The sequence below is a fragment of the Rhinopithecus roxellana genome, chromosome 12, assembly GCF_007565055.1.
Source record: "Rhinopithecus roxellana isolate Shanxi Qingling chromosome 12, ASM756505v1, whole genome shotgun sequence".
In the NCBI taxonomy this organism is placed as follows: Eukaryota; Metazoa; Chordata; class Mammalia; order Primates; family Cercopithecidae; genus Rhinopithecus; species Rhinopithecus roxellana.
Window position 1 is genome coordinate 130,738,330 of NC_044560.1, and position 24,167 is coordinate 130,762,496.

The 24,167-nt window shown below is 46.1% G+C and overlaps 2 long non-coding RNA genes across 3 annotated transcripts in view; both read left to right on the forward strand.

The window, feature by feature from the left end:
* The window catches only part of LOC115892255, a 38,415-nt gene extending 33,043 nt beyond the window's left edge, over positions 1 to 5,372 (forward strand). For both annotated transcript variants that reach the window (XR_004052146.1, XR_004052145.1), the window contains 4 exons: positions 3,261 to 3,674; positions 3,779 to 3,983; positions 4,600 to 4,757; positions 4,971 to 5,372. This is a non-coding gene — a long non-coding RNA (uncharacterized LOC115892255). The remainder of the gene's footprint in view (positions 1 to 3,260; positions 3,675 to 3,778; positions 3,984 to 4,599; positions 4,758 to 4,970) is intronic.
* An 8,739-nt stretch (positions 5,373 to 14,111) lies between these two features.
* The window catches only part of LOC115892256, an 88,669-nt gene continuing 78,613 nt past the window's right edge, over positions 14,112 to 24,167 (forward strand). Inside the window, exons 1-2 of the long non-coding RNA XR_004052149.1 lie at positions 14,112 to 15,105; positions 16,618 to 16,748. This is a non-coding gene — a long non-coding RNA (uncharacterized LOC115892256). The remainder of the gene's footprint in view (positions 15,106 to 16,617; positions 16,749 to 24,167) is intronic.

Sequence of the window (24,167 nt, forward strand, 5' to 3'; positions counted from 1 at the left end):
AGAGAAATTTTATTAGAATGGGAGCAAAACATAAGGCAAGGCAGAGGATTAGTATGGGAATTAGGAATGGGAGTAGCTGCTGTACTACAGGCAGCAGCCATACCGGTGGTCCGGGGGTTAAGGGGGCGTTAAATTGTTGAAGCTCCCTTTTGATTTTGTTTAACGTTTGGACGTTGGTGTCAACCAGGCCTGATTCGTTTATATAATAGCAACACTCTTCTCCTAGGAAGAGGCATGTTCCTCCTTTTTCGGCAGTAAGAAGATCTAATGCTCACCTATTTTGTGCTGCTACCTGGGCCACTGAGGTAATCTGACGCTGTAAAGAGGCCAGGCTTTCAGCTGAAGCCTCTATGGCTTCCTGAACCTGAGTGGAGAGGGTCTGTGTGGATTGAATCGAGTGGGTGAGGGCCCCTGTTCCAAGTCCTGAGGCTACTAGGGACGATGCTAGGGAAACCTCTATAATTAAGGGAAGAAAAACGGCCCACTTTTGGATGTTATTGCTGGAGCTGAGCTGGGAAGCTAGTTCGGACAATTCCCCTTCACTATATAGGGTTAAGCTAGGCACTAAAGACACCAGAACGCTAAGGGATTGGGTGAGGGAGGTGGGATTAAGAGTTTTAGATAAAGTTTGGTTACACCAGAAGTAGCCGCCAACGGGGGCCATCTGGATTCCCTTGGGAGCTTGGGTGTGATTACACCATGAAGAGTTGGGAGTAGAGTAGCAAAAAGGAAGAGTTTGACTCTGTGGATTACGGTATAGTGGGACTTGAGGCAAGGATGTTGCTTGAGAGGAGCTGGTAGAGTCAGTGGTGTTATTGAAAGCAGCTGGTAGAGGGACTGCCACTAAGGGAGCTTTTCCGAGTGCAGCACAAAGGAAGCATTGGGAGAGGTTTCTTACTCTGGCAGCCTGGGTTAAGTCCCTGGCGAATAAGTGTTAGCCATGAGAATGGGTCCTCATTGTTGGGGGGGGTTGGGGGGCATAACAGCTTCTGTATTTTTTGTTCATGAGATTTTACAGCTGAGGTTAAATTTTGTAGGGTCATTTCACCCTTAGGGAGTTGTACTTGTTGAACATATATTCTCTTTACCTGGATGGTTGCGGTGGGATATGAGGAAGAAGATGATGCATATAGTCCACCTTTTACTCCCTGGGCCTACCGAGGGTCCCAGGGATCATTAATAATAAGACTATATGTTCCTGGTGAAGGGCTTTGAAACATATTTTTATGTTGGGATTGTGCAAAGAAGTCATACAAAGGATGGATTTAGCAGTAATTGTATGGACACCCTAGGTTGGTTTTTGCCAGCAGTGCTTACAATTATATTCTGTTTGGTCATATAAGAAACACATGGCCAGGAGGCCTCCAGTGATGGAACTTAGGGAAAAGTTTAGGGAGAGGGCAGATTGACAGCCCTCGGGGGGGACATTCTGCAGTGCCTTGCATGACTGAGTGTACCTGGTTGTCTGTAGACTAGGTTTCAGTTATAGAAAATTTCAATACAAAGTTAGGATTAGTGGGAGTAACTAGGGGGATTAGAGTGAACCATAATAATGGTGGCAAAAGTGTAGAGAGTAAGTTCAACATTGCTGAAATCACAAAGGGCACCCTGCCAAGCTAGGTCTTCTATGAGAGTAAAAAGTTGGGAGACCTACTGGTTGGGGGATGGGTCGGGGAGGAGGGTATCTACGGGGTTTGTGAGGGAAAAGCCAGTTAAGATGAAGAATAGTGAGGAAACAGGAAAATTTGAGGAGGGTGTGGCTCATCTAGCTTGTTTCTATCTTGGTTATTTTTAGACGGATGGGCAACAGTTGGGTGGACTGCCACTTAGCCTGAGGGGGCTAGGCTCTCTTCAACTGGGTAAAATGGACCCAGGAACTGTGACCTAAAAGATTGGCTGCTGTAGAAGTGGTAAGAATTACTGTATATGGGCTCTTCCACTTAGGAATAAGGCCCTTTGCATGTAGATCCTTGAGTAGAACCTGGTCACCTGGAGAAAGGGCCGAGGGGGTGTCTGGATTTCCTTGTGTAGGTTGGGGAAGTGACGTCTCAGCATGTTCTCTAAGTAATTGTCTTAAAAGAGAAAGGTATGGAAGGTAGGGTGCTAACGGCGTGGGGAGGGTAGGGAGTTCTTGTAGTATGAGGGGGCGCCCGTATACTAGTTGACTAATTTTCCTCTCCACAGTGGCATGGCCGCAATACAAGTTAGATAATCAGTCTCAATGGCCACGCCTATGGAGAGGAAAATCAGTCACTTTCGCTTAAGACCTTGCTCTAATTGTAAAGTTTTGAAATTAGCTAGAAGACACCCTAAAGGGGTGTCTCTTGGTATTTTGGATTGGGGATTTCCTATTGCCTGTCTCTCGCGGAAGGCAGAAACTGAACTCTATCTGGCTACAAATAGTCCTTTGGAGCCACTAGAGACCGGATGGCTCCTGGAGCCGGAATGGAGGTTACCTCCAGGCAGACGTCTCTGTCCTGGACGGGTCTCACGTGGACTGGAATGGAGTTCCTTTGGGCAAATGTCTCTACCTTTGGGAACTCTCCTGTGGGTCACCTGGTGACCAAAAGCCTTGGGCCTGTGCAGGACTTCTGGCCAAGGAGTATGAGAGGGAGGCAAGAGGTACTCACCCCTAGGAGACTTGGAGGTGTGGAAAGCAGCGTCTGGGTCCTGGTCCGTCCGCTGCGTGGAAGGAGGAGGAGGCTCCCTGGACCTTGGGGGGCCCTGAGGAGGGGTCTCCTCCTGGGTTCGGCACCACCTGTCTTAATTTAATTTAATGTAACTTAATTTAGGAGAGCTAAGTAATTAAACATGAGGCCAAAGTACATAAGAAAGCGGCAGCCTTTTATTGCAAATATGCACACAGTCTCGGGCGAGGTTCTCTGGTCCTCAGGTGTGGGGGGCAAGGGAAGTCATGCCGGCGCTCTCGGGTGAGGTTCCCCGGTCCATGAATGCGGGGAGCTGAAGAAGTCACACCAGCTCCTGCCGGCAGTGGACTTTTATGCATTGGTACTGGAAGGGGGAGGGCAGTGGGCGGGATAAGGGCGTGATAGGGGCGTCTCCATAAGCATGGCCGGGTAAGTTTCCATCTCTTCGGATTGACGTCACCTGGCGCATGCTGGGTTGATCTGCATCTTCTCGGGCACAGGCTGCATTTTCCCGTGCACGGGTAAGTTGGTGATGAAGAACCCGGAAACAACAGGTACTGCTCCATCTTGTTCACCTTCCTCCATCTTGTCCCTTCTCCCTCACCCAAACAGCAGGGGGAGCTGCTTCCTGTTGGCCGTCTTGGCCCGCCCCCCACCACGTGACCTATAAAATGCCTCTGCTCTCCAGGAATGCTGTCATTCTATAATTTTGCCTGAAACCAACATCCTTACTGCACCTATCATGGGCTCATTTATTTCACATATAAAGAAGGTGGCCAAGGAAGTGATAGTGGCTAAAGTGGTCGAGTTTCTGACGGATGTGATAGAAAAATGGTGTGTCGACCAATTAATGACATATGCCCCACAACTAGCAACGGAAACCGTTATCGGCATGCTGAGGCTTCTAATCAAAAAGATGCTCACCTGTGTACTCAACGAGGCACTTTGCTTCTTTACAAGCTGCTGAAATGCTACAAAAACATCTCATGTTTTTCCTGAAGAAGAGGATGCGTAGACTAGCAACAGGTAATTCAAATATAAGTTTCTATTTGGAAATCCAGCACGATATTTGCACAATTGTCGGGAAACTTTATCAGTTTATGAGTCCTGCACGTTTCCTTTAATTTCAGGAGGAAGAAAGTAATCCGGAAAAGTTTCCTGACCTACCCCTGCTGCTGCGATTTAACAACCACCAGGAAATTTTGATGACACTGCTCTCTGGAGCTCCTCCCTTTCCTCAGGGAGCAAAAGCAATTAAACAACAAAAATAAAGTGTTATTTGGCTGAAGTGAGGTCTCCTGGCTGTTTATGTGGTGGCTTGCTGCTCAGTACAGGGTGAGTCTCTGGGTTGTTTGCTGAGGAGGGGAGGCTCTCAATCTGGAGTAAACCCATTGCAGGGGACACCTCCACGGGGTCTGAGGATGAGGAGCCGGTCTAGGTCTAAGGAAGGAGGACATTTCAGAGGCTGAAATTCTGGCAGTAAATACTGGGGGTGTTCGAGAACTTCTTCCTTCTGAAGGAGAAGTTTCAGGGAGGGATAAAGACAAACCCTGGGCGCCTTGAGGGGCATTTACTAATTTGAGAGGACTCTATCGGGAAGCAGAGTGACAATGGCCTCCTTGAAGACTGAGACCCCTGAATAAATGAGGCCCAGATCCCGTCCATGGGCTATGAGACCTGCAAGGGACACATTTTGGTTGGGACAGAGGGGAAGTGCAGCTCTGCAGCTGCAGAGGAAAACCCGGCAGTGTGAAAGCGGCCTTGGAGGGGCCCTGTGCACTGTGAATGCTTCTGAGCCCCAATGTCCTGTCCCTGCCTCTTTTTCTGGATTCTTCCGGCTCGGTTGTCTCTGCCATCTTCTGAGCTCTTCACGCTGCTCTCTTCAAGTTTCCCTTCTAGGCTCCAAGTACTCGAAAATCTTTCAGATCTGTGTCCCCACCCTTGTTTTTAGCACGTGTTGGGGCTCCAAGTCCCTGAAGGTTTCTGGCCTGAAATCCACCTCTCCAGCCATGCCGACTCTGCTCTAGAGACTCCACACTCCGCAAGGTTCCCAGGGCCCTGAGGGACAACTGAGTGGTCTGTGCACTTCAGGGCTCCACACTCGGCAAGGTCTTTCAAGTCCTCAGGGTCCCCCCCCCCCAGTTTTTTCCACCTTTCTGGGCTGCAGTCACTCTATAAAAGCCAGTATATTATCCCCACCCCCACTCTCGTTCCCTCAGTTCTACGGGCTGCATGCTGGGCAAGGTCCTCTGGGCCTTGGATCCCCTCCCTCTCCCTATTCCCATGCTCCTAGTCAGCCCTGCTGGGGTCCACTATTTTCAGGAACTAACTGTTTGGACAAATGGAGGCAAGATGGCGCAGTTCCGGGTTCTTCACCATCAACTTTCCCGCGCCTGGGAAAGACACCGGTCGACTGCGCAGGCACAACCCGACCTCTGACGGAGAGAAACCGGAACCCGCCTAGCCACGCCTATTGACCCGCCCCCGACCCGCCTATGTCCCGCCCACTGCCCTCCCACTCCTGGGCCCAGGACATAAAAGCCGCTCCCGGCGGGCGCGCGGAGCGACCTTCCTCCGCCCCTCCTCGTGCGCGGGACCCGGGAACCTCGTCCGAGAACGCCGGAGCGAACTTCCTCGGCCCCTCCTCCTGCGCGGGACCCAGGAACCTCGCCCAAGAACGCCGGAGCAAACTTCCTTGGCCCCTGCTCCTGTACGGACCTAGGAACCTCGCCCGAGAACGCTGGAGCGACTTCGTCGGCCTCCACCGCCGGAGGCCGGTGAACCTCACCCCTCCCTCACATTGGTTTGTAAATAAAGTTTTTTTTTGCCTTGCCTACTTGCCTTTTCTCTGGCATTTGCTCTGGGGGTCGCATTAAAGCAAATCAGCTGGTGCCGAAACCTGGGAGGAGACCCCTCCTCAGGGCCCCCCAAGGTCCGAGGAGCCTCCTCCTTCCACGCCCCAGACGGACCAGGACCTGGACATTGCTTTCCTCACCTCCAAGTCTCCTAGGGGTGAGTACCCTCTGCCTCCCTCTCATATCCCTTGGCCAGAAGTCCTGCGCAGGCCCAAGGCTTTTTTTTTTCCGGTCACCAGGTGACCCAGGGAAGTTCCCAAAGGCAGAGACGTCTGCCCAAAGGAACTCCATTCTGTTCCGTGGGAGACCCGTCCAGGACGGAGACGTCCGCCTGGAGGTAATCTCCATTCTGGCTCCAGGAGCCTCTCACCAGTCTCTGGTGGCTCCAAAGGACGCTTTGTAGCCAGGTAGAGTTCGGTTTCCATTTCTGCCTATTGGTGAGAGGAAGGCAATGGGAAACCCCCAATCCAAAATACCTAGAGACTCCCCTTTAGGGTGTCTTCTTAAAAACCTCAAAACTTTGCAATTAGAACAAGATCTCAGGCGAAAGCGACTGGTGTTCCTCTCCACTGTGGCGTGGCCACAATATAAATTAGACAATCAGTCTCAATAGCCGCCTGAGGGCACTCTAGACCGTAACATTTTAACCAACCTCAGTAGTTTTTGTCAATGCTTAGGCAAGTGGTCCGAAATTAATTATATACAAGGATTTTGGGCCTTGCGTTCTCATCCAGACCTGTGTGGCCAGTGTTCCTTGGCTCAAGTCATGTTGGCTAGGGACGCAGGCCTAACAAAGTCTGAAAAAGAGGAGTCATCTTTCCTGTCTGAGTTGCCTGAAGACCTTACTTCCCCTCCCTCCCTTCCACTCCCGCCATATACCCCACCTCTCCCTCCCGCTTCGGCCCCACCTCCTCTTTCAGCTCCACCTCCCCCTCCCGCTCTGGCAGTTGTTCCGCCTCCCTCCTCAGCCCCTCCCACCATTGTTGAGGCTACACTTCCCTCCGACCCCTCGGCACTTCCGCCTGGTCATCTTAGCTCGCCTATCTCTGCCCATACCCACTCTAAAGATTGCCTAACTGCCCCTGCTCCTACTCCCACCCTATCCAACCCCCCCCCCTGCAGTCTTAGCACCCTTGCGTGAGGTGGCCGGAGCAGAGGGCATAGTTAGAGTTCATGTTCCCTTCTCATTAGCAGATCTTTCAAAGATTGAAAAACGCTTAGGAGATTTTTCTGCCAACCCTACAATTTGTACCAAAGAATTTAGATACCTTTGCCAGGCCTACGATTTAACCTGGCATGATCTCCAGGTTATTCTTACCTCTACTCTAAACCTTGAGGAGCAGGAGCGCATCCTAGTGGCCGCCAGGCAGCATGCCAACCAATTACACTTAACAGACCCTGCGTTCCCACTAGGGGAACAAGCAGTCCCCTCTATAGACCCAGACTGGAACTATCAAGTAGGTCAGCCAGGCCGCCGAAGACGAGATATGATGACTCAATGTCTTCTGGCTGGTATGCAGGCGGCCTCAAATAAGGTAGTAAATTTCAATAAACTAAAAGAAATTATTCAAGGTCCAGATGAGAACCCAACCACATTTTTAAACAGGCTAACTGAGGCTTTAATTCAATACACTCGGTTAGACCCAGCTTCCCCAGCCGGGGCCACTATTCTAGCATCATATTTTATTTCACAATCGGCCTCGGATATTCGGAAAAAACTCCAAAAGGCAGAGGATGGACTTCAAACTCTTATTCAAGACCTAGTCAAGTCGGCCTTCAAGGTCTATAATTCAAGGGAGGAAATGGCTGAGGCCCAACGACAGGCCCGCCTAAAGCAGAAGGTACAGCTCCAGACTCAAGCCTTAGTTGCTGCTTTGCAGCCTAGCCATAACCCAAAACTGGAGAGCAAAACCCCCGGAGGCTCAAAGACAATAAAAGGGGCTTGCTATAAATGCGGTAACCCAGGGCATTGGGCTAATAGATGTCCCCAGAGTCCCCAACTGTCTGAGCCAGTGCGGCCATGCTACAAGTGCGGAGTAGCTGGACACTGGGCTAAAAAGTGTCCTAACCCTTGTCTGCCAACAGCTCCTTGTCCAGCATGCCATGAAGAAGGGCACTGGAAGTCTGACTGCCCCACCCTGAAAACAGGCATGGCGCCTCAACGTGATGTCCCTTCTCAGGACCCTGGGAGCTCCTTCCAGCTCTTACATCTGGATGACAACTGAAGGTGCCGGGACTCGGGGACCCCCATCACCCTCGCCGAGCCACGGGTAACTCTCCTGGTAGCAGGTAAGACAATTAATTTTTTAATCGACAGCGGGGCTACCTACTCTGTTTTGCCGTCTTTTGAAGGGCCTAGCCTTCCCGCTAATATTTCTGTTGTAGGAGTCAATGGCTCCCCGTCCAGCCCTCAAAAAACCCCACCCCTTAATTGCTGCCTGGCCAACAACTATTTTGCACACTCGTTCCTCATTATCCCCTCATGCCCCACTCCCCTACTGGGCCGAGATGTTTTAAGTCAACTGAAAGCCTGTATCTCCATCCCTACTAGCGCCCCCCACCCTACCCGCCATCTGCTTCTAGTATTGACTAACTCAAATGACTCCAACAATCCTACTAACCCTTTCCCCGATTTCCCATTCCTATCGACCCCCAAGTGTGGGACACCTCCACTCCTGTCGTGGCGGACCATCATCCACCAATACTTATAAAACTTAAGAAACCATCTCAGTTTCCAACCCGCCCACAGTTCTCTCTCTCTCCATAGCACTTATGAGGACTAAAACCAATCATTACTAGGTTACTCAACCAACACATCCTCATCCCCATTCATTCTCCCTGTAACACCCCAATCCTACCTGTAAAGAAGGCAGATGGAACTTTTCGGTTAGTGCAGGATCTTCGTCTTATCAATGAAGCTGTTTGTCCCGCCCATCCGGTAGTTCCCAACCCCTATACCCTTCTTTCTCTCATTCCACCTAATACAACACACTTTACTGTACTGGATCTAAAAGATGCATTTTTCACTATTCCCCTGCACCCAGATTGTCAGTTTCTTTTTGCTTTTACATGGGAAGATCCAGACACCCATACCTCCACCCAACTGACATGGACAGTGCTTCCCCAAGGGTTCCGAGACAGCCCCCATTTCTTTGGGCAGGCCCTAGCAAAAGACTTAGCCTCCTTTCCTCTTACCAATAGTAAAATTCTCCAATATGTAGATGACCTTTTACTCTGTAGTCCCACAGGACAGGACTCTCTTTTAGACACTGCGATCCTCCTTAATCATCTAGGATCCAAAGGTTACCGAATATCCAAACACAAAGCTCAACTCGCACAACAATGTGTCATATATTTAGGTATTGAGATCACTCCTACGACACGCTCACTTACTACAGACCGCTTAACTCTAATGCAAAATCTTTCTCCTCCTCAAGACACTAAGGAAATTCAATCCTTCCTAGGCCTAGTAGGATTTTTCAGACACTGGATTCCTAATTTCGGAATCTTGGCTAAGCCTCTATATGCAGCTGTCAAGGAGACTCCCCAAGGACCTTTGTCTAACCCAAAGTTAATCTATAAACATTTCACTCACCTGAAAAACTGCCTTCTCTCACATCCTACTCTCTCACTCCCAGACTTCCAACGCCCCTTCCAGCTTTTCACAGATGAAAGACAAAAAGTTGCAGTGGGTCTTTTAGCCCAATCTATAGGTGCCACCTACCACCCTGTGGCATATCTATCTAAACAATTAGACCCCACCTTACAAGGGTGGCAGCCCTGTCTTCAGGACCTGGCAGCAGCAGCCTGTCTAACCCAAGAAGCAAAGAAACTCATTAGGGGTGGTAACCTAACAGTCTTCTCTACTCACCGCCTTCAAGATCTTATTGCCCACAGAAGTATTAGCCATCTAACCCCGTCCAGACTCCAACTCTTTCACCTCCTATTCATAGAGGACTCCACCATTGCCCTAGGAGTCTGTTCCTCTCTGAATCCAGCAACCCTACTTCCTGACCCTCTCAAGCAACCTAGTACTGAACACTCCTGTCCAGAACTTTTAGAGGCCCAACCACCTAGTCACTTACATTTACATGACCAACCATTGGAAGGCTCACAGTTAACCCTATTTGTAGATGACAGTTCTTTTATAAATTCTCTAGGAAACAGACAGGCAGGATACACGGTAGTTACATCTTCTGCTGTCCTAGAAGCTAAGCCTTTACCACAAGGAACAACATCACAGCAGGCAGAACTTATCGCACTAACCAGGGCTCTCCTCCTATCCAGAGGAAAAACGGTAAACATATACACAGACTCCAAGTATGCCTTCTTGATTGCACACACCCACTCTGTCATCTGGAAAGAGAGGGGGTTCCTAACCACCAGTGGTACCCCTATAGTCAACAAAAAACAGATACTCAAACTGCTAGACGCTTTATCAGCACCTTCCAGAGCAGCCATCATACACTGTAATGGTCATCAGACTCCATCTAACTCGGTGGTGGCTGGCAATAACTTTGCCGACACCACTGCCAAGTCGGTAGCTGGATCCTCCACTCCCACGCTTCCCTCTATTTGTTTTCTCTCTCCTCAATATACCCCTACTTAGACCCAAGAGGAAAAGACCAAACTATTACAAGATTCAACAGCCAAACTAGCCGCAGACAATTGGATTTACCTCAATAATAAATTAGTTATTGCTGAAACTCAACTCCACACCATTCTGAAAGACATACATAATTCCCTACACATAGGACCCAAAGCTTTATATAACCTCCTAAGCCCCCTCATTCACTGCCCCACACTCATGACACACCTAATTATAATCAACTGACAGTGTTCCACATGTCTCAAGTCAAACCCTCAAGGCGCATTGTGCAACCCCCATCCGAGCCATCAACTCAGAGGGCACCAACCAGGCGAAGATTGGCAAATTGACTTTACCCACATGCCAAGGCATAAAAAATTCAAATATCTCTTAACCCTCGTTGATACTTTTTCAGGATGGATAGAAGCCTATCCTACTACAGGAGAAACCGCCAATATAGTTGCCTCCATACTCACTGAACACATTATTCCTAGGTTTGGCCTCCCGCTCACTCTTCAGTCTGACAACGGCCCAGCATTCATCTCCAAGGTAGTCCAACAGGTGGCAGCCCTCCTACACATCACCTGGAAACTCCACATCCTTTATAGACCTCAGTCTTCTGGTAAAGTAGAGAAGGCCAACGGGCTTATTAAGCAGCAACTCACCAAACTCTCCCTCGAGACTCGACAATCGTGGGTAACTCTCCTTCCCCTGGCCCTAACCCGGCTGCGAGCAGCCCCACGGAGTCCAACAGGCCTCAGTCCATTTGAATTAGTTTACGGCCAGCCCCTCACCCTCCAGCAGTTACCCACCCTTTCTTCCCCGCTGGCAACTTATCTCCCATACCTCACACTCTTGAGACAACTCCTGAGACAACATGCAGAACTAGCACACCCCTCTCCAACAGACACCTATAGCCCACATCTCTCTCTCAGCCCAGGAGACCAAGTATACTTAAAAGATATCCAAGCCAAAGATCTTCAGCCTAGGTGGAAAGGCCCCTATACTGTCCTCCTATCCACATACACAGCAGCCAAACTTCTAGGACACACGCACTGGGTCCATAGATCACAATTTAAAAAGGCCCCCACAGAAGACAATCAGTGGACATCTACTAGACTTACCCCTACCCATCTCAAATTCACCAAACTCTCTCAACCACCACACGTTCCCTGACCCCTTGAGCTTATCCCGATTTCTCGCCATACTCTATATAAACAGAACAGAATTCCAATATCTTACCCCAGATCCCTACTTGCCTCCAGATAGTAGCCCATCACAGTGGTTCTCCCGCTTACCTTTATAGAACATCTTCAGTGACAAGGTGTACCCTGTGATTACACTGAAGATGAAGTACTATTTCATACTTATATTACTATCTTTTTCTTGCATTTCAATCTCTATTACTAACCCAACTTTCATATGGAGATTCTCTATAGTTGAAACTTGGTCACACAAAAATAAACAGCACTCACAGCTACAAGGCACTGCTGACTGCCCCCCTTCAGGCTGCCAACCCCATCTTACTATAAATTTCACCCTATCGTGTTGCAGTGCGGCCGGAGCTAAGGCTTTCTGCTTCCTGCACGATCAGACACATTACAATTGTAAGACTTACTGGAAACAAAAGAACCTAGGATGCCCTTATATTTATTGTAAGATCCATTATGCAACCTTGAGACAGATGAAACCCACTGCTGTCTTCACCATTGCAAATCAACTAACCCCCCTTCAATACCAGTTAAATATCAAAGACCCATGGGACCCCCGATGGGCAGACGGAGTCAAAGGTGAACTCTACACAGGCTACACAATCCTTAGTTCATATCCCATGGCTACTCTCCTGATAAAAAGAACACTTGTCCAGCAAAAATCCCTTCCTCAAAACATACAAGCCCTACAGAATTTAACCTTAGCCATACAAGCACAAGAACAGGCCTTACAAGATCAATTACACTCCTCCAATAAGGACCCCTTCTCATGGTTAAAACTAGTCCGTCAAGGGTTAAACCTAACATGGGCAGCCAACCTAACAAATCTCTCCCACTGTTTCTTCTGTGCGGCCCTTGAAAGAGCCCCTTTAGTGGCAGTCCCTTTACCTACTGCTTTCAAGGCTACAACTAGCTCCATAGGCACCTCCCAAAAACCGTTCTTACTCCAAGTCCCACTATACCAAAGCCCAGAAAGTCCAATCCTTCCTTTCTGCTACTCTACCCCAAACACCTCCTGGTGTAACTATAACCAGCCACCCGCTAAGACCCACACGGCTCCCATCGGAGGTTATTTCTGGTGCAACAAAACCCTCTTCAAGGTCCTTAATCACACATCCATTGGTCAATCCCTTTGTGTCCCAGTGTCCCTAGTACCTAGTTTAACCTTATATAGCAAAGCAGAAGTAGCTGAACTCGTCATACAATTTAACCCTCCTCCTAATGATCTCCAAAAACGGGCTGTCTTCCTTCCCCTAGTCATCGGAGTCTCCCTGGCCGCCTCCTTAGTGGCATCAGGGCTTGGAACTGGGGCACTTGTCCACTCCGTACAGTCTACCCGATCTCTAGCAGCTCAAATCCGAGAGGCCATAGAGGCTTCAGCTGAAAGCCTGGGCTCTCTGCAGCATCAAATTACCTCAGTGGCCCAGGTAGCAGCACAAAATAGGCGAGCATTAGATTTACTTACTGCTGAAAAAGGAGGAACATGTCTCTTCTTAGGAGAAGAATGCTGCTATTACGTAAATGAGTCAGGCCTAGTGGACACTAACATCCAAACCCTAAACAGGATTAAAGCAGAACTAAAAACCTACAATACCCCCTTCACCCCTGGACCACCGGTATGGCTGCTGCCCCTAATACAGCAGATGCTCCCGTTCCTAATTCCCATACTAATCCTCTGTTTTGTCTTATGTCTCGCTCCTGTTTTAATCAAATTTCTCCGAGCCAAAGTTCAAGAGATCACGCACGTCACCTTCAACCAGATGCTTCTTCATCCGTACGTCCAAAATACCAACCATAGACCCCAACCTTAATCACTTAATCACTAACCATTCTCATGGAGCATTGCTAACCGGAAAGCTGTTTCAGAACAAGCAGCCAGATTCGCTCCTGGATAGTGCTGGACACTGGCCTTTTCTCTGAAAACTACTCACCCTTTCTGTAGTCCCCACTTCACGACAGCCTGCTACCCTCTTCCTTCCCCCACACTGGCTTCCAGGATCCTCCTCTGCTCAGACAACCTCCTCTATCTCTCACCCCCATTTTTAGAATGCTTTGGGGTTCCAGGTGGGTGAAGGTTTCTGGCCTGAGATCCACTTCTTTCCAAACTCCCTTCTTCTCTTGAACAGCTTCCTGCCTTCAGCCTCACTTCTGCCTCTGAGGTATCAGGACACCTTCCTCTTCATCCTCATTCTTTTGACCACCAGCTTTTTAGGAATTCTAACCTCCCTCTCATCTTTGTGAATCCTGTCCAGGAATTTGCTGACCCCTTCATCTGATACGCAGGAGCTCACATTACCAAAAGTCTACCCCTACCCCGGTCACACTGGAATTAGACAAAATCCCAGGAGTTTTACCTCAACTCTGAGTGTGCCCACAGAAGCTCTCCCTGAAGCCACTTCCTTTTAAGCTGGGTCTAGGGTTCCTCCCTTGCCTTAATGAATGCTGTCACAAGGAGGATGTTTTGGAGCCCTTATGATCTTTCATTGCCTTTCTGCCCAGCATTTTGTCTTTCCATGGACATTTGTATTTGTTTTGGACAGATATTTTGTTCTTTCTATGTCCACCCCTAATTTCCAACATCCTGAGATTCTGATGTGTTTCCTGAAAGCCATTTACAGGAAGGTCTGTGTGTGCACTGCCCAGACCCCCTTCCCCAGGCTCCTCCTTCACACCTGGTAGGTGCCTCTCCTACAGAGATTTGCACTCAGTTGACATGCAGTCACATGGCCCAGATGGTTGTTAATCACCCCCTTCCTGGTAACAACTAGCAGCCAGGGAATCACTGACACAGAAGTCTCAGGGTTACCAAGATGAGGCCACTTCTTTGCTGAAGCCTGTGCTCCAGAGCCTGTCTGAGATCAGGCTTAAGCAGGTCTTCAGCCAGACCTGATGTTACCTGCTTTCCTTGAACTGCCCTGCCTGAGCTATCGGGAGCACTCCCTCAATGCAAATCTTGATTCCCTATCTCATCCTCTGCTTCTAGAAACCATGACCTAGCAGTCACTACTGGTAATGGTCCTGGGAAGTCAACCCTAAGTATGGATTCTGGGGTTGGATGATTCTCCACAGGACTGCAATGAGCACCCATCACTGCTGGCAATTGGAAGACAGAGAGTCGCTAGAGCATATGACCATTGTAGTATCACCGATGTTTCACCTGGGGTAATTTTGGATGAACTACACTAGAAGCACTGAAAGTACATTGCCTTTGGTTTGGAAGATTGTAGGTAAATAATAGCAATAGGAATGTGGCATTGAGTGGCTGTGAACTGCCATTGATGCATTGAAAGAGGAAAAGACAGGCTCTTACCTGTCACTCAGCAATTTAAAGTGTGAGAGTTGGGACTAGGTGTGGTGGCTCACATCTATAATCCAGAGATTCGGGGGAAGCTTGAGGAGGTAGGATCTTTTGAGTCCAGGAGATCCAGCCCAGCCTGGACACCAGAGCAAGACCTCATCTCTACAACAAAATTTTCTTAAAACTTAGATGGGCTGGTGACATGCACCTGTACTTGCAGATCTAGCTAATGGAGAGCATGAGATAAAAAAATCACCTGAGCCAGGGACTTAGAGGTTACAGTGAGGTATGATTGTGCACTGCACACACTCCAGCCTGGCCAACAGAGTGAGATTCTGCTTCAAAATATGTATGAAATAAACCAGGTTTGAGAGTTGGAAAGCATCATCATCTTCTAGGGCCAAAGGACATGTACACCTGAGGCCCAGACACAAGGCTTCATCACAAAGAGACCAGTCATCAGTGGAGCCAGGATATGCATTCCCCCTCACCCCACCTTGAGCAGGTAATGGAGTCATCTGTTTGGGATCCTCTATGACCCAGCCCTATTTGTCTGTCTCTTTGGCTTCTTTGGATTTATATATTTTAGCTGTTATAACACTGTAATAACAAATACAGTGATTTTTTTAGTTACTTGAGTGATGCTAGCTCCATAGTAATCCTGTGACTGATGGGAACTTTTGAATTTGTGGCAAGTTGGAGGGTAGTGTGAGTGACCTGAGATCGCCAAATTGGGGCTAGCATTGGATGTGAGGTTAGGCAAATGGAAAAATTTGCCCAGAACCTAGGGAGTGTGGGCTCACTGTGGGTGGTTAGGATCAGAACAGAATTGCATGGATGTAGAGCTTTGGGGTAAAGAATAACATAGCTCAAAAGCACATATATTAGTCTCTTCATGCACTGCTATAAAGAATTACCTAAGCCTGGGTAATTATTTAGAAAAACTCAGGTTTAATTGGCTCATGGTTGCACAGGCTGTACAAAAAGCATGATGCTTCATCAACTCAACTTCTAGGGAGGCCTCAGAAAAATAAAGTCATGGCAAAAATTACAAGGGAAGCAGGCTCGTCTTCCATGGCTAGAGCTGGAGCAAGTGGTAGGAGAGGTGCTACACACTTTCAAACAACCAGATCTTTTGTGAACTGTGTCACCAGATAGCACCTAGGGGATTGTGCTAAATTATTCATGAGAGATCCACCCCCATGATCCACTCAACTCTCACCAGCACAACCAGCCCCACCTCCACCATTGGGGATTACAATTCCACATGAGGTGTGGGTGGGGACACAGATCCAATCTCGACCAGTAAGCATCCTGGATTGTGTCTCCTGTAGAAGAAGAATCAGGAACTGACTATGATTTTAAAGACTACCCATGATGGCCAGGCCGGGTGGCTCATGCCTGTAATCCCAGCATTTTGGGCAGCAGAGGTGGGAGGATCAACTGAGGTCAGGAATCTGAGACCAGCCTGGCCAATATGGTGAAACCTTGTCTCTACTAAAAATACAAAAATTAGCTGACCATTGTGCCAGATGCCTGTAATCACACCTATTCTGGAGACTGAGGCAGGAGAATTGCTTGAACCCGGGAGGCAGAGGTGGCAGTGACCCTGATCACGCCACTACACTCCAGCATGGGCAACAATACCAAAACTTAGGCTCAAAAAAAAAAAAAAAAAAAAAAAAAAAAAAGACTGCCCATGACCACTGCACCAGTGCAGGGGACACCAACATTGCTGAGATGTAAGTGCTGGACGTCCTTCATAGGTCAGAGCTCAAAGCAGGGGACGCTGTTACAGAGATGGGCTCCTTTCATGGCACCAAAGTGGTGAAAGGATGTGGGAATGGCAGAGGCCACCACTTTGCCATCAATGCAAGGTAGGCATAAGGAGCTGGCAGCAGTGTGAGAGAGCATCAGAGCAGGACTGACCTGCAATATCTAGGACTTACCACTTAGAGCATGTTTCATTATGGAAAATAGATATAAATGGCAGACAAGTGTGTCCCTTCATTAACAGGAAATAAAAATCATCAAGATGAACAGAAGTCAGATGTCACCAGCCCCCATATACAGTCATCATCCCTCATCCAGTTAAAACAGTTCTCACACAAGAAGGCCTAACTCAAAAAGAGGCTGTGTTCTCATGAGGTAGGTTTACACAAAACCAAGGAAGGTGTAAAAGTTTGGGTTTCTCCAACGTCCCTTGGAAAAGACCTGCACTCATTTGCTTAGGTAAATGAGCACTGAACAAAGGTGAGTATTGTTATCTTCTAGAAGATTTTGGCCATGAAGGCCTGTTGGCATAAAATCCATGGCTTGGAAACATCACCATGACCCCTGTTAGAGTAATGGCTTAAGGGTGACAGTCAGGAAATGTACGTATTCCTTCCCAACTTCTGACTCTAAGTGAGTGCACTCTGTTCATAAACTTCTCTCCTCTATGGTTATGTTCCTAGGATCTCATGTATAATCAGGAGTCATAGACTTAGAAATGGGAAAAATACATAGAGTATTTCCATGGCCTGTGAGCTACGATTTATAATTCCAGGAAAAAAAAAATGCAAATGGAAAGCCTAAGTCTATCAATGCTCACCCAAGACAATATAATCAATAAAAACCAATATCAAATCTCAAGGAAAATTCTGTCCTGTATATAGATGGGAGAGATGAGCACCAATGTCAAAAACTCAAGGACCAGTGGTGTTGGTCTTGTCATCTCTTTCATGGAATTCAGTCTCGTATCTTCAAAATCCAGAAGGATGATGGCAGATGGCAGGAAACTAATGCAAACACCATCAGTTGTAGCCCTATCATAGCAGCTGTGATGGATGTTTTCTCCTTACCATAGCTATAAATAACACAATCTCGGTCGCCCTGTATGCAGTGTTGGTCTGCAAATTCCATGTTTTGCAAAACTTTTCAGGAAGGTGGATCTGTAATACTGGCATTGACATGAGAACAACGACAGTATTTATTCATAATCTCAAGCTCTCTCTCTTCCTCTCTCTCTCTCATTAGCCGTCATGTAGTCCTGAAGAACAAAGCCAATCAGAACATTCTGTAACATAACACACAGCTCCATTCTCCATTCAAATTTTGTTGTTGCTTTTGTTGTTGTTGAGACAACATCTTACTCCATCACCCAGGCTGACATGCAGTGGGGCTAACTGGGCTCACTGTAGCCTCGAGGTTCCAGGCTCAAGGCATCCTCTCACCTCAGTCTTCTAAGTGGCTTCGACTACAGGTACACAACGACATGCTGGGCTATTTTTTGTATGTTTTGTAGAGAAGTGTTCTCACCATGTTATTCAAGCTGGACTCAAACTCCTGAGTGCAAGTGATCCAAGTACCTTGGCCTCAAAGTCATGGGATTACAGGTCTAAGTCACTGCTCCCAGCCCAATCTCCATTCTACTGATGACAGTGTCATTACCAGATCTGATGGGCATGAAATGGTAAGGTTTCTGAAAACCTAAGGATCACACAGCGAGTTCCAAAGGCTGAAACTGCATGCCTGTCGACACTGATACCAATGACATCCAATGGTGAGAATGAAATTCCTTGCAGTCCTAGCCCTAATCGTAACAAATCTATACTGAAGTGTAAGAGTTTGATGGTCGTGGGGGCTTTCCACATCTCTGCCATTCAGCGATGTGCCATATCTGTGAAGGCTTTAGAAATGCAACAGTCTGAGGCATGCTGGGCATATCCTCCAATAAAAACGAAAATGCCATTTTATAACCCTGTGTTTCTTTTTTTTTTTTTTTGGTATTTTCATTATTTTTTATTTTAGATGTTCTTTTTTTTATTATTATTATACTTTAAGTCCTAGGGTACATGTGCATAACGTGCAGGTTTGTTACATATGTATACATGTGCCATGTTGGTGTGCTGCACCCATCAATTCGTCAGCACCCATCACTTCGTCATTTATATCGGGTATAACTCCCAATGCAATCCCTCCCCCCTCCCCCTTCCCCATGATAGGCCCCGGTGTGTGATGTTCCCCTTCCCGAGTCCAAGTGATCTCATTGTTCAGTTCCCACCTATGAGTGAGAACATGAGGTGTTTGGTTTTCTGTTCTTGTGATAGTTTGCTAAGAATGATGGTTTCCAGCTGCATCCATGTCCCTACAAAGGATGCAAACTCATCCTTTTTTATGGCTGCATAGTATTCCATGGTGTATATGTGCCACATTTTCTTAACCCAGTCTGTCACAGATGGACATTTGGGTTGATTCCAAGTCTTTGCTATTGTGAATAGTGCCACAATAAACATACGTGTGCATGTGTCTTTATAGCAGCATGATTTATAATCCTTTGGGTATATACCCAGTAGTGGGATGGCTGGGTCATATGGTACATCTAGTTCTAGATCCTCGAGGAATTGCCATACTGTTTTCCATAATGGTTGAACTACTTTACAATCCCACCAACAGTGTAAAAGTGTTCCTTAAAAGTGTTCCTATTTCTGCACATCCTCTCCAGCACCTGTTGTTTCCTGACTTTTTAATGATTGCCATTCTAACTGGTGTGAGATGGTATCTCATTGTGGTTTTGATTTGCATTTCTCTGATGGCGAGTGATGATGAGCATTTTTTCATGTGTCTGTTGGCTGTATGAATGTCTTCTTTTGAGAAATGTCTGTTCATATCCTTTGCCCACTTTTTGATGGGGTTGTTTGTTTTTTTCTTGTAAATTTGTTTGAGTTCTTTATAGGTACTGGATATCAGCCCTTTGTCAGATGAGTAGATTGCAAAAATTTTCTTCCATTCTGTAGGTTGCCTGTTCACTCTGATGGTAGTTTCTTTTGCTGTGCAGAAGCTCTTTAGTTTAATGAGATCCCATTTGTCAATTTTGGCTTTTGCTGTCGTTGCTTTTGGTGTTTTAGACATGAAGTCCTTGCCCATGCCTATGTCCTGAATGGTACTACCTAGGTTTTCTTCTAGGGTTTTTATGGTATTAGGTCTAACATTTAAGTCTCTATCCATCTTGAATTAATTTTCATATAAGGAGTAAGGAAAGGATCCAGTTTCAGCTTTCTACTTATGGGTAGCCAATTTTCCCAGCACCATTTATTAAATAGGGAATCCTTTCCCCATTTCTTGTTTCTCTCAGGTTTGTCAAAGATCAGATGGCTGTAGATGTGCGGTATTATTTCTGAGGACTCTGTTCTGTTCCATTGGTCTATATCTCTGTTTTGGTACCAGTACCATGCTGTTTTGGTTACTATAGCCTTGTAGTATAGTTTGAAGTCAGGTAGCGTGATGCCTCCAGCTTTGTTCTTTTGACTTAGGATTGTCTTGGCAATGCGGGCTCTTTTTTGGTTCCATATGAACTTTAAAGCAGTTTTTTCCAATTCTGTGAAGAAACTCATTGGTAGCTTGATGGGGATGGCATTGAATCTATAAATAACCTTGGGCATATGGCCATTTTCACGATATTGATTCTTCCTATCCATGAGCATGGTATGTTCTTCCATTTGTTTGTGTCCTCTTTTATTTCACTGTGCAGTGGTTTGTAGCTCTCCTTGAAGAAGTCCTTTACATCCCTTGTAAGTTGGATTCCTAGGTATTTTATTCTCTTTGAAGCAATTGTGAATGGAAGTTCATTCATGATTTGGCTCTCTGTTTGTTACTGGTGTATAAGAATGCTTGTGATTTTTGCACATTAATTTTGTATCCTGAGACTTTGCTGAAGTTGCTTATCAGCTTAAGGAGATTTTGGGCTGCGACAATGGGGTTTTCTAGATATACAATCATGTCATCTGCAAACAGGGACAATTTGACTTCTTCTTTTCCTAACTGAATACCCTTTATTTCTTTCTCTTGCCTGATTGCCCTAGCCAGAACTTCCAACACTATGTTGAATAGGAGTGGTGAGAGAGGGCATCCCTGTCTTGTGCCAGTTTTCAAAGGGAATTTTTCCAGTTTTTGCCCATTCAGTATGATATTGGCTGTGGGTTTGTCATAAATAGCTCTTATTATTTTGAGGTACGTTCCATCAATACCGAATTTATTGAGCGTTTTTAGCATGAAGGGCTGTTGAATTTTGTCAAAAGCGTTTTCTCCATCTATTGAGATAATCATGTGGTTATTGTCTTTGGTTCTGTTTATATGCTGAATTACGTTTATTGATTTGCGAATGTTGAACCAGCATTGCATCCCAGGGATGAAGCCCACTTGATCATGGTGGATAAGCTTTTTGATGTGCTGCTGAATCCGGTTTGCCAGTATTTTATTGAGGATTTTTGCATCGATGTTCATCAGGGATATTGGTCTAAAATTTTCTTTTTTTGTTGTGTCTCTGCCAGGCTTTGGTATCAGGATGATGTTGGCCTCATAAAATGAGTTAGGGAGGATTCCCTCTTTTTCTATTGATTGGAATAGTTTCAGAAGGAATGGTACCAGCTCCTCCTTGTACCTCTGGTAGAATTCAGCTGTGAATCCGTCTGGTCCTGGACTTTTTTTGGTTGTTAGGCTATTAATTATTGCCTCAATTTCAGAGCCTGCTATTGGTCTATTTAGGGATTCAACTTCTTCCTGGTTTAGTCTTGGAAGAAATTATCCATTTCTTCTAGATTTTCTAGTTTATTTGCGTAGAGGTGTTTATAGTATTCTCTGATGGTAGTTTGTATTTCTGTGGGGTCGGTGGTGATATCCCCTTTATCACTTTTTATTGTGTCTATTTGATTCTTCTCTCTTTTCTTCTTTATTAGTCTTGCTAGAGGTCTGTCAATTTTGTTGATCTTTTCAAAAAACCAACTCCTGGATTCATTGATTTTTTGGAGGGTTTTTTGTGTCTCTATCTCCTTCAGTTCTGCTCTGATCTTAGTTATTTCTTGCCTTCTGCTCGCTTTTGAATGTGTTTGTTCTTGCCTCTCTAGTTCTTTTAATTGTGATGTTAGAGTGTCAATTTTAGATCTTTCCAGTTTTCTCTTATGGGCATTTAGTGCTATAAATTTCCCTCTACACACTGCTTTAAATGTGTCCCAGAGATTCTGGTATGTTGTATCTTTGTTCTCATTGGTTTCAAAGAACATCTTTATTTCTGCCTTCATTTTGTTATGTACCCAGTAGTCATTCAGGAGCAGGTTGTTCAGTTTCCATGTAGTTGAGCGGTTTTGATTGAGTTTCTTAGTCCTGAGTTTTAGTTTGATTGCACTGTGATCTGAGAGACAGTTTGTTATAATTTCTGTTCTTGTACATTTGCTGAGGAGTGCTTTACTTCCAATTATGTGGTCAATTTTGGAATAAGTGTGATGTGGTGCTGAGAAGAATGTATATTCTGTTGATTTGGGGTGGAGAGTTCTATAGATGTCTATTAGGTCCGCTTGGTGTAGAGATGAGTTCAATTACTGGATATCCTTGTTAACTTTCTGTCTCGTTGATCTGTCTAATGTTGACAGTGGAGTGTTGAATTCTCTCATTATTATTGTATGGGAGTCTAAGTCTCTTTGTAAGTCTCTAAGGACTTGCTTTATGTATCTGAGTGCTCCTGTATTGGGTGCATATATACTTAGGATAGTTAGCTCTTCCTGTTGAATTGATCCCTTTACTATTATGTAATGGCCTTCTTTGTCTCTTTTGATCTTTGATGGTTTAAAGTCTGTTTTATCAGAGACTAGTATTTCAACCCCTGCTTTTTTTTGTTCTCCATTTTCTTGGTAGATCTTCCTCCATCCCTTTATTTGAGCCTATGTATGTCTCTGCATGTGAGATGGTTCTCCTGAATACAGCAGACTGATGGGTCTTGACTCTTTATCCAGTTTGCCAGTCTGTGTCTTTTAATTGGAGCATTTAGTCCATTTACATTTAAGGTTAATATTGTTATGTGTGAACTTGATCCTGCCATTATGATATTAACTGGTTGTTTTGCTCATTATTTGATGCAGTTTCTTCCTAGTCTCGATGGTCTTTACATTTTGGCATGTTTTTGCAATGGCTGGTACCGGTTGTGCCTTTCCATGTTTAGGGCTTCCTTCAGGGTCTCTTGTAAGGCAGGCCTGGTGGTGACAAAATCTCTAAGCATTTGCTTATCTGTAAAGGATTTTATTTCTCCTTCACTTATGAAACTTAGTTTGGCTGGATATGAAATTCTGGGTTTAAAATTCTTTTCTTTAAGAACGTTGAATATTGGCCCCCACTCTCTTCTGGCTTGTAGAGTTTCTGCCGAGAGATCTGCTGGTAGTCTGATGGGCTTCCCTTTGTGGGTAACCCGACCTTTCTCTCTGGCTGCCCTTAAGATTTTTTCCTTCATTTCAACTTTGGTGAATCTGGCAATTATGTGTCTTGGAGTTGCTCTTCTCGAGGAGTATCTTTGTGGCTTTCTCTGTATTTCCTGAATTTGAATATTGGCCTGCCCTACCAGGTTGGGGAAGTTCTCCTGAATGATATCCTGAAGAGTGTTTTCCAACTTGATTTCATTTTCCCCCTCACTTTCAGGCATCCCATTCAGACATAGATTTGGTCTTTTTACATAATCCCATACTTCTTGCAGGCTTTGTTCATTTCTTTTTCTTCTTTTTTCTTTGGGTTTCTCTTCTCGCTTCGTTTAATTCATTTGATCCTCAATCGCTGATACTCTTTCTTCCAGTTGATCGAGTCGGTTACTGAAGCTTGTGCATTTGTCACGTATTTCTCGTGTCATGGTTTTCATCTCTGTCATTTCGTTTATGACCTTCTCTGCATTAATTATTCTAGCTGTCAATTCTTCCACTCTTTTTTCAAGATTTTTAGTTTCTTTGTGCTGGGTATGTAATTCCTCCTTTAGCTCTGAGAAGTTTGATGGACTGAAGCCTTCTTCTCTCATCTCGTCAAAGTCATTCTCTGACCAGCTTCGATCCGTTGCTGGTGGTGAGCTGTGCTCCTTTGCAGGGGGAGATGCGTGCTTATTTTTTGAATTTCCAGCTTTTCTGCCCTGCTTTTTCCCCATCTTTGTGGTTTTATCTGCCTCTGGTCTTTGATGATGGTGACGTACTGATGGGGTTTTGGTATAGGTGTCCTTCCTGTTTGATAGTTTTCCTTCTAACAGTCAGGACCTTCAGCTGTAGGTCTGTTGGAGATTGCTTGAGGTCCACTCCAGACCCTGTTTGCCTGGGTATCAGCAGCAGAGGTTGCAGAAGATAGAATATTGCTGAACAGCGAGTGTACCTGTCTTATTCTTACTTTGGAAGCTTCCTCTCAGGGGTGTACTCCACCCTGTGAGGTGTGGGGTGTCAGACTGCCCCTAGTGGGGGATGTCTCCCAGTTAAGCTAGTCAGGGGTCAGGGACCGACTTGAGCAGGCAGTCTGTTCCTTCTCAGATCTCAACCTCCTTGTGGGGAGATCCACTGCTCTCTTCAAAGGTGTCAGAGAGAGTCGTTTGCATCTGCAGAGGTTTCTCCTGCTTTTTGTTGTTGTTGTTTAGCTGTGCCCTGTCCCCAGAGGTGGAGTCTACAGAGACAGGCAGGTTTCCTTGAGCTGCTGTGAGCTCCACCCAGTTTGAGCTTCCCAGCGGCTTTGTTTACCTACTTAAGCCTCAGCAATGGTGGGCGCCCCTCCCCCAGCCTCGCTGCTGCCTTGTGGTTA